We start from the raw sequence: 11,260 nt of genomic DNA, 5'->3' as shown, positions 1-11,260 counted from the left end.
GGACTCTCAAGAGTCTTCTCCAACACCACAGTTCAAAAGCATCAATTCTTCAGCACTCAGCTTTCTTTATGGTCCAGCTCTTACATCCATACATCAGTACTGGTAAAACCCTAGCTTTGACCAAATGGACATTTGTTGGTAAAGTAGTGTCTCTGCTTTTTAATATGCTCTCTATGTTGGTCATAGCTTTTCTTCCAAGGAGCAAGCATTTTTTAATTTCGTGGCCGCAGTCATCACCATCTGCAGTGATTTTGGAGCCCCCAAAATAAAATCTGTCACTGTTTCCATTGTTTCCTCATCTATTTTCTACACTGTATTTATTTGTTGATGGACATCTGGGATATTTCTACCTTTTGGCTAATATGCTGGTGTACAAAAATCTATTTAAGTTCCTGCTTTTTTAAAACATATGTCTAAGTGTCACTTCATTTAAAATAATTTTCAGGGATTTCCTTGATGGTCCAGTGGTTAAGAATCTGCCTTCAGTGCAGGGAATGTGGATTCAATCCTTGGTCAGAGAACTAAGATCCCACATGCTGAGGGGCAATAAGCCCACACATAGCAAGTAGAGAAGCCTGTGCACTGCAACAAAGACACAGTGCAGACAAAAAAAAAAATTCTTTCCCAAAAAATAATTATGGAAGAGAACAGGAACTAAGAAACAAGGCAATGAAAGGACAAAGGAAGAAATGAATGAACCTATAAGTGAACCCATAAGTGAAAGACTCAGCAATGAGGTTGATGCCACAGTGTGTTGGAGAGAAGAGGGAATGGTGACCTATGTTCCTTCAAGCCCCAGTCCCTTAACTCCACCCACAGCAAACCAGGGACTCGGGTTTGAGATCAGCTATCTCAGTTTTGAATCTACATACTACCTGTGGGAATACAAGCAAATTTACTTAACTTCTGTCATACTTTCTTCATTGGGTAAATGTTGGGGTTTTTTTTATTTTAATTTTACTTTATTTTGCTTTACAATACTGCATTGGTTTTGCCATACATTAACATGAATCAGCCACGGGTTTGAATCCTCTTTTTTCTTTTTGGCCAAGGCTGCATTCAGTCCTCTCTGATATTTCTCATTTTTAGTGTCAGTAAACATTAGGAATCTCTGTGTGCCTTTATTACCACTAGGTTCTAGAAGTAAAGAAATTAATAAGTGTGGCCCATGCTCTCATGAGGCTTACAGTCTCAGGGGAAGATGGCCTTGGGAACACACAAATGCAAGACTATGTCTACTGAGTTCAGGTGACACATCACACAAGAACGGGCAGATCCACTCAGGACAGCCGTGCTTTATACCGTTGTTTCCACCTAGCATCTGTTCTGACTGGCTAGAACTCACGTGTACCATCTGTTAAGCTCATTACTTTACTCTTTTTGTTGTTGTTGTTCTTTTTTTCCCATGCCATGTGACTTGTAGGATCTCAGTTCCCCAGCCATGGATTGAACTTGGACCATGGATGTGAAGGCCCAAAATCCTAACCACCAGACCACGAGGGAACTCCCAAACTCAGTACTTTAAATACTACTGACTTAACCAGTGTATTATCAAGTGAAAACTATCAGAGAAGGAACATGATTAGAGTGTTAAAAGACAAGTGTCATTAGCCAGAAAGGGGAAAGACCATGCAGGTACCTTCTAAGCAGAGAGGTTGGCAGTGTTCTGTGCAGTTGAAAATGGGGTCAAAGAATAAAGCTCACCAAGTGAGGAGGTTGGAGAGGTAAGTAAGTACCAAGGGTCCACAATGAACCACCTTCTACTCCAAGTTAATACTCAATATTTTCCTAGAAAGTGCAGACGAGCCTCAGAAGTCTTTGCCTGCAAGTTATGGAATGTCTGATGAAAGAGGAGCGGGCCGCAGGAGTTTAGAGGAGAGATGGAAGGTTTCCTGCTACCGCTAGAGCAACAACAAGATGTGTATCAGGAGACTCCTAAAAAGAGTGTTGGGTCTGATAATTGCAGAGTCACTGTCAACCTTGACCAGCGGTGGAATGGAAGGCATACTGCTGAAGACTGTTGATTAAACTGCCCAAAGTTCATCTCATACGTTCAACCTTGGGTCTCTTCTAGTCTTTTAAGAATTCTAGGCATAGCTTATATATTGCCTAGTAAACTTTAGCTCTGAGCACCTACTTGAGTTGAATTAGACCTATTTACTCTCCTGTGCACACTTTCACACTGCACCGAATGTCTACTTCTCTATAAATAAATCCTGAACTTGCTTTCCCTGATCCAAGGCAGTGCCAAGGCTCTGTCGAGGTGAGGTGCTTCCTCACTGTGGTAAGTGATACACTCAGTTTTGTCTTACCACAGATTGTGTTAGTGATATTTGGGAACCCAGAACTTGACTGCACTGGCGCAGCCATAGAACTGAGACTCTTCCCGTCACTTACATGCACATGTCACTATTCCATGGCATTTGTATAAATAGGTGATGTCGCTAGCCTGTATTCAGAAGCCTCTGATAGCCCACTTACCCTGAACTCTGGAGACAAAGCCTGCAGTGTTTATAAAAGGATAAGGGTTGGAACTCAACAGTCTTTAAAATCCCAACAAGTTCCATGTCCCATCGCCTCCTATTGGCTTGCACTTGGATCTCCGCTTGCCCGCTGCCCTCCGAGTTCCCCATGTTCCCCGAGTTCCCCACTCCTCCTCTCCCTCCTCTTGCTCCCATCTGCTTTCTCCCACTGGTCTGGTACCATCTGTTGTTTTCATATGTCCTGAAAGCTTAAGAAGGAGTTTTTACATGGAAAGTTTCTCTTTGTAGGAAAGACACACTTTAACAAAAAGAATTACGAATGTAGTCTTTCATCGTGGTCATATTTTGTCCTTCAATCTTAGTTTTTCCTCTTTGTAGCGGTTATGGTATTAGGCACAAATATACGTATTTGTTGTAGCAAAGTTAGGAAAAAATACATAAGCAAACATTTTTACATGTATCTTTGCAGACTCATATACATTGTCTTTTATTTCCAAATCCCAATTCCTGAGAAATTTGTTAAAACTCCTATTTTAACTGTGAGCAGGGTGCCTTCTGAGAAGTTACAAGAACAGTTGAAAAGTCAAACAAACTGGTAGATGAAATACATCAAATCTTGGATAAAATTGTTTCCCTCCAAAATGGATGAAATTTTAGTCTTAGAAACTCAAGCCTCACTTTATTTCATATTCATTGTAGTTTTGTAGAAAACTAAAACTGTGTAGTACTTACATGTGAATGCCCTGTACCACTTCCAAGAAATGCAAAGCACAGATATAATCTCATTACCTTTCATCAAAACCCCACAGAGTCCCCCTATGAAAGTGCTGTTCTCTCCACATCAGAAGTGTGTTATGAAGCTAAAAGTCACCAAATGTGTTCATGGCCTCCCATTTTATATAATTTGGGATTAAAAACCATCTAAAATTCTATTCTGTCTATTGTTACCACCCTATTGTTAACGTAACCCTGATTCTATATTGTCTCTCTTTCAAAGGAAATCAATTCCATCAAACTGCAGGACAAGAGACAGCTCCCCAAATCACTGCAATTTTGTTTCTCTCCCTGGGAATACAAGGGAGCTATCAATGTAATTGTCAGTAAAGCATTCCTAGGTCCTTATATGAGAAGTGTAAAATAGACATGTTTTCAGCTGAGTCTGAAAGATATGTGCACTCACAAACTCCCTATGCTGTTCTGACTGCTCTCCCAAAACCAGCTCCCTTCATCCCCACAGGGTTTCCCAGGGAGCCTGCCTGCTCTTGTTCTCGGCATTCTCGACAAGTGACCCACTCTTTGAGAAGGTTGTTTGTTTGTGCTGTGATGTATCATCAGTTTTCCAACTGCAAAGCCTGCCTCTGCTCTCCCCATGACTCAGAGCGTGTTGAACTGCCCCTGACCCAGAAGTCTTCCCTCCCCAACATCTCCTTCATAGAGGGTTTGCTCGTATCTCTTCTTTGACTTCTCCCCCGGTGCTCTATCTTTAGGCCCAAACTTCTCTACCACTTCTGTCTCTGCTTCACCCTACTTTAATCATAAAGAAATGACCCTGCTTTTCACCTTTTAACTGGAGCAAATTAAAATTTTGTACTTATCTCCCCGGTCTCTCCCCCAAACAAAAAGAAGAAAACAATTGTATAAATCTCCCCAAGGGCAGAAACAGTGAACAAAGACTTATTCAGCTTTGCATCCCAGAAGCTCTTTGTACAGCGACTTGCAAGCAGTAACTTACTGTTCATTAGCTCTTGGACTGCATTTGAAGGCCTCAGTTTGGCCAGATAACAAATTCACAATAAACATAACAGTATAGATTATAATCTGACCTCTGTAGTTCTACTCCCTCCTTAAAATCATCATCTGCATGTAACGCACCATTTTCTGGGCTCCATTGCTGAAAATGAACTTTTTACACTAAGGGATAAAAGGATTTAATGTTCATTGTTGTTGTTCAGTTGTGGCCCCATCCAGGTTCCTCTGTCCATGGAATTCTCCAGGCCACAGTACTGGAGTGGGTGGCCATTTCCTTCTTCAGGGGATCTTCCCTACCCAGCGATCGAACCGGTGTCTTCTGCATTGCAGGCAGATTCCTAACTGTCTGAGCCACCAGGGAGGCCCTAATGTTCCTTAGGGAGACAAAATCTCCGACCAGTTCAATGTTCACAGTTTCTTTAACATCAAAAGGCATCCAAGGCCACATATTCACAATACTAAGACATATCTTTCATGATGTAGCTTTTCTAAAATAGCGGGTTTTTTTCTTTTTAACTTATTTATTTGGGGCTGCAGTAGGTCTTCACTGTTAACGTGGGCTTTCTCTAGCTGCAAGGAGCCAGGCAACTCTCTAGTTGCAGTGCTCAGTTTTCTCACTGTAGTGGTTTCTCTTGTGGAGTAGTGCTCTAGGGTGCTCAGACTCAGTAGCTTAGTGGTCCTGAGGCATGTGGAATCCTTCCCCGAGGCATTTGGACCAGGGATCCAACCTGCCTCTCCTGCATTGGCAGGCAGATTCTCAACCACTGGACCACCATCACAGGAAGTCCTGTGATGAATTTTATAATTTGATGGTGGTGGTGGTGATTTAGTTGCTAAGTCGTGTCCAACTCTTCCAACCCCATGGACCACAGCCCGCCAGGCTCCTCTGTCCATGGGATTCTCCTGGCAATATACTGGAGTGGGTTGCCCTTTTCTTCTCCAGGGGATCTTCTTGACCTAGGAATTGAAGGCCATTTCTCCCAGATCTCCTGCATTGCAGGCAGATTCTTTACCAACTGAGCTACAAGGGAAGCCCCACTGATGCATACATTTAACACAATTATAATTGATGCATACATTTAACACGGTTGTGCTGATTTTTCCCCTCAAGTATTAGTGTTGTTTCTTACAAATAGATGGTAAAATTTGGATTTCAGTGTTTCAAAATAGCATTTTTGAAAGAATGTTGCTTTTTTTGTTTTTTATTCTACCCAATGAATATTTTTCTCAGCAGTAAGAGAATAAATTTTTAGTCCTTGATTAATTTACCCTGAAGTATGGAATTAAATGTTACCTCATCATAAAATAACCAGTGACACATCTTCCATTTAGCGCCATCAACTGTTTTCTTCATCTTCTAACTTTCCAAAGCATGTTATGAACTGATATACATTGTTAGGGCACTTGCCAGGTTGTGCTCCTTCTCCAGTTACATTTGACATTTAATTTAGGGGTTGAGAAAATGCCAGCTGCTGCAGACTGTGACTACCTCTAACACTGAAACTAATTTAGATGGAATCAATAGCTTTTGCTTTTTACTTCCGAAAGAATTATCAAAATTACAGGGATTCTAGAATTAAATTAAGGTATTAAAACCCTGCTTCAGCCTCTTGCTGATATAAAATAGGTGTCATTGTACCCAGAATATTACATTTTAAAATAGTATATTAAAGGTATTTTCTTTTGTATTTAGAAAGTTACATATTAAAAGGCAGACATTATTATCCTCTTTCATAAAAGAAATACACAAATTATTAAGAAAAGTTTGAATACTTTTTAAAGGAAAAGAATGAGAGATGCAACAAATAACTCACCAAAGAAATAAAAAAGGAACAATACATGTGTGGCGGGGCAGGAGGTGGGGGGCGGGGGGCAGTGCAATACTGTTAATGGAAAGCCAAATCCCAGAGCTACTATTTTTTTTCCTTCATTGGTCCAATTTTCTAATAACTTAAAAAAAAATAGCCTTACTGAGATAAAAGTAACTAAAGTTTACAATACAGTGGCTTCAGTACATTCACAGAGTTGTGCAACTATCACCACTAATTTTAGTACATTTTGATTGTTCCCGAAAGAAACCATACATCCATTAGCAGCCACTCTCTGTTCCTCGTTCCCCCCAGGTCCTGGCAGTCATTAATCTACTCTCTGTTTCCAACGATTTGCCTATTTTGGACATTTTACATAAATGGAATTATACAGCATGGGGTCTTTTGTGATTGCTTTCATTAAGTGTAATGTTTTCAAGTTTCAAGCATGTGCTTGCTTGAATCAATACTTCATTCAATATTTTGATGATTAAACTCTCCCAACATTATTGTTGGGGCAATACATTGAGATTTTAAAAGCCCTTTATGAGGAGCAATTTAGCTATCTATATTTAAATATATATTTTAAAAATATTTAACTTTTCACCCTGGAATTTCACTTTCAAGAAATCACTCCAGAGAAATAATTATGGATGTGCGTGTAAATCAGTCTCAAGGGTATTGTTTACAGCTCTGTATTTGATTAGGAAATACTTGGAGCAACATAATGCTCAACAACAGTGAAAATGTTTGATAAATCATAATGTGGCAATATCGTGGATACTGAGCAGCATTTGAAATGATGCTGGGGACTGTGCAATAGGAACTTGCCCTGGAGCTGTGGGGTTATCATCTTATGGATTACAATCCCTTTTCTAATTAAATCAGATCTACTATGTTTTTTTTCAAAATGTAAAGTAAAATTGACTACCTAATAGATAAAAGGGCTATGCTGCTTTAAAAATTAATTTTAAAACAAGCTGACAGATGAATATTTTAAATTGCAGGAAGAGATTAGTTATATACAGCTGAGTGACAAATGGGCAGTTGGTTCCCATTTTTTTCTATAAAAAATCATAGATGTGTGTGTTAAAGACATGATACACATGTATGTTTTTACTTTTTGACTCTGTGTTTCCTGTAACAGTTATGACTACTTATATGACAACAAAAAATCCAACATTTTTTTACTCTATACTCAGATATACAGCACATAATGCTTCTTTTTTTTTAACATTTATTTTGTACACCATAAAGAAGCTTCTTAGTTTATTGCCCTAAGAAATTGAGCTACAACATCGTTTCTATTTTGAATCAACTGGCTGCACTGCAATCTCTTCTTCATATTCTGGCTGATGATAAAATATTATTCAGTCAGATTCATAAATAAAAGCAGATTTCTCCCCTCATTCCATAAAACAGTTTGTACACCCATCTTAAAGGAAACACTGGACCCTAGAATCCAGGCCTGTGCCCTGACACTGTCAAGGCTTTTTCAGTCTCTTTAAAAGAACACGGAGGTTAAACCAGATTCCAAAATAAAACAAATTCAGGTGGTTCTTAGTTTATGTAGATAACAAGACTACTCTCTGTATCTATAAAAAATGTGGAACACCTATTTTTCCCAGTAATGAAAAATTCACACAATCAGCTGATCTTACCAATATGTGCAAATTTTCACTAAGCATCTTTAGTACAATAGGTACCAAAAGATTCACTCTTTACTCCTTCAACCCAGTCAACACACACCATTAATCAAATTCAAGTTAATGATAACTATTGCAAACAAATTCTAAAGAAGCAAAACAACCACTTCCTCTTCCACAGGGCCCTGTGGATGCTCTTGAAGATCTCAAAATTGCATGCATACAATTTGTAATTAAAAGACTGATAAAGTTAATCTAGTCTGTTCATCATTTCAAAGGTTGTCCAAAGCAAATGTTCTCCAGTTGACCATTAGCAGCTAAAACCACAGGCACAACAGTTAAAGCCAAAGAATGTCATTGGTGATGGAAGTCAAAGACCTCAAAAGAATATGATATGATATTTATTTACCAATGGGCTTCCCTGGTGGCTCAGAGGTTAAAGCATCTGCCTCCAATGCAGGAAACCCAGGTTCGATCCCTGGGTCGGGAAGATCCCCTGGAGAAGGAAATGGCAATCCACTCCAGTATTCTTGCCTGGAGAATCCCATGGACAGAGAAGCCTAGTAGCTTACAGTCCACAGGGTCGCAAAGAGTCAGACACGACCGAGCGACTTCACCTTACCTTACCTTACCTTACCAATAAATACTTGCAGGTAATTTCTGAAAAATAAAAATGACATTTAAGCCATAGTGTGATTATTTGGGGAATGATTTCTTTCTTTTTCTAATTTCATTCATTTAAAAATACAAATCTTGGTTTACTTTCCACTGTGAACTTATAACATCCTCACTCTTTGTTTACTCTGCTAGTGGCACCAGTAATGAAAATTATTTAAAAAGAATTTAGGAGATCATTGTTTGAAAAGAATTCTTCATGCAGTTTGAGTTTTGTAAGATTACAAATGCAGGAAAAGTATGTGTCTCAACACAAAAATAATTTTAAAGAAATACTGGTTGCTATTTATATAGTTTTCTCTGTGAAATTACAGATATGATTTCATTTTTTGTAGACCCCTTATTGCAGTTAATAATATGTTTTGCCTATCTAATAAGTTACCCAAAGCAGATACATAATTATATAATTTACTCAAGATTACATAAATGAAAATTCATAAACATTCAAAGAAATTGTTTTCATGAACTATATTTTAATCACATTTGCTTTTCTAAGGTAATACAGAGATGGTGAAAACTTAGTAGAGTTATTGCTGCTGTTCAGTCACTAAATTACATACAGCTGTTTGCAACATGTGCTGCTGGACTACAGCATGCCAGGCTTCCCTGTCCTTCATTGTCTCCCAGAGTTTACCCAAATTCATGTCCATTGAGTGAGTCATGCCATCCAATCATCTCATCCTCTGCTGCCCCCTTCTCCTCCTGCCTTCAATCTTTCCCATCATCAGTGTCTTTTCCAATGAGTCAGCTCTTCATATCAGGTGGCCAAAGTATTGGAATTTCAGTCCTTCCAATGAATATTCAGGGTTGATTTCTTTTAGGATTGACTGTTTTGATCTCCTTGTTGCCCAAGGGACTCTCAAGAGTCTTCCCCAGTATCACAGTTTGAAAGCTACTCAGCATTATTTTGGCTATTACTAGACTATTATTTATGAATGCTATGAACCAGACATTTTGTGCTGTCACAAGCAACCAATTCTGCTGACATTGAATTTGCCATTTTTCAAGGAGATAAATTTTATCCAGAATTACACACACACAAAATCTAAATTTACTACATTCCTATGAAGAAGAGGCATATAGTGCTATGAGAATGTAAAATAAAAGACCTGAGCTATTCTTATCAGGAAGGTCAGGCCTCATGGGAGGCCTTCTTGAAGTACTGGTGTTTAAGATGAGATCAGAATGAAGACCAAATAAATAGAACAAAGGACAAAGATGGTGTGAAAAGTAGCTCCTAGAGAAAATAAAAGCACATTTGAGGCAGTGAAGGTCAGTGAGACTGGATCAGAAACACAGAAGAAAAACAGATGGATTCAATAAATATTTAAATAGTAAAATCCACATGAGGAAGTCATGCATTGAACACAGAAAGAAAGAAAACAATTGTCAAGTGATGACTCCTAAAATTTAGCAAACATCACCTTGTCCAAATGACTGAAGTTATCCTCAGAAATGAACTAGCTGACTGAGAAGAACCCATTATCACTTCTGTGAAATTCCTATGCAGCAACATTTGAAAAACTGGGTATCCATATACAAAAGAAATAATTTGGATACTAAACTATGTATCATATATCAAAAATGGTTCAAAACGGATCAAAGATCTAAACATAAGATCTAAAACTACAAAACTCCTAGAAGAAAACAGAAAATGTTTCGAGACATTAGGTTTGGAAACAAATTCTTGGGTATGACACCAAAAGCACAAGAAAAATCACAAAGCAAAAGAAAAACATCAACAAATGAGGCTTACATCAAACTGAAAATCTTCTGCACATTAGAGGCAGAAAAAGATGGTGGAGGAGTAAGACAGGGAGATTGCCAACCTCCTCACAAATACACCAAAAACTCATCAAGGTATGGAACAACTCCTACAAAGCAACCTCTGGATGACAGCAGAAGACTCCAGGCCTCCAGGGGGACAGGCTAAGCTCCCTGGAATGAGGTAAGAGAGAGGATGGAGACATAAAAAGGGAAAAGATAGAGAATGTCTGGGCAGGAACTTGTGCCCTGAGGGGGGCACAACAGCAGGAGGTGGAGGAGATCCAGGCATAGGGAAGCTCCTTGGCAGGCAGGCCCAGTCTTGGAAAACCAGGCAATGCAGGGACTTGAGGGCAGAAAACAGAGAAAACTGCCCTTCTCAGCCCATTAACAGCTCATGAACTGCGGCCCCAAACAGATGGCAGGCTTGGGGAACCAAGGGTGGGGAGGCGTGCAAACCTCTCTATTGCACCAACCCACGTGGCACAGAGGGCGGGCCCGGGTAACTGAGTGAGGCGGCATACAAACCCCTGGAGTGCAAACAACACTTGCAGCCCAAAGGGCGGGCCGGGTGCCCTGAGATGGGAGGCATACAAACTTGGGCAGTGCACACAACCCACGTAGCACAGAGGGCGGACCTGGGGAGCAGAAAGGAGAACACATAGGCCCTGTGATGAAGCGGGCAAGCCAGTGAGATGAAACAAGTGCACACAAGCCCCGCAACAAAGAGGGTGGGCCTCGGGAACTGAGACTAGTGCACACAAGCCCCGTGCTGAAGAAGGCAGGCCCCGGGAGCCAAGACAAGGGCACACAAGCCCCGTGAAGTAGAGGGTGAACTCAGGGGGCTGAGGGAAGCCCACACAAGTCTCAGTGATGAAGAGGGCACAAGCAAAGATCCACACAAGCCCCTACTCAGCCAGCTTCAGCCAGCAGTGCAGGGCAGAACAGCAGAACAGAAGCACCAACGATGATCCCAGGGACAAGTAGGGGGCTTGGCAGTACTGCAGATACGCTGAGAGGGCCACTCTGACGCGGCTGCAGAAATGGACCTTTCTTACTCTGCTAAAGCCAGAAGGACTGCTCAAAGGCATACTGAACCCATAGAGACCCCAAGACCTACTATTGGACACTGCCC

General features: G+C 40.3%; 1 non-coding gene across 1 annotated transcript; it reads left to right on the top strand.

Annotated features, from left to right (window-relative positions):
- Positions 1 to 8,104: 8,104 nt before the first annotated feature.
- TRNAW-CCA (transfer RNA tryptophan (anticodon CCA)) lies at positions 8,105 to 8,176 on the top strand. The gene has a single exon. It is a non-coding gene; the product is annotated as a tRNA-Trp (tRNA).
- The last annotated feature ends 3,084 nt before the right edge of the window (positions 8,177 to 11,260 follow it).

Source organism: Ovis canadensis, chromosome 15 (assembly GCF_042477335.2).
Source record: "Ovis canadensis isolate MfBH-ARS-UI-01 breed Bighorn chromosome 15, ARS-UI_OviCan_v2, whole genome shotgun sequence".
Lineage (NCBI taxonomy): Eukaryota > Metazoa > Chordata > Mammalia > Artiodactyla > Bovidae > Ovis > Ovis canadensis.
The sequence above is the reverse complement of the archived record's forward strand: the minus strand, read 5'-3'. Positions and strand labels throughout refer to the sequence as shown.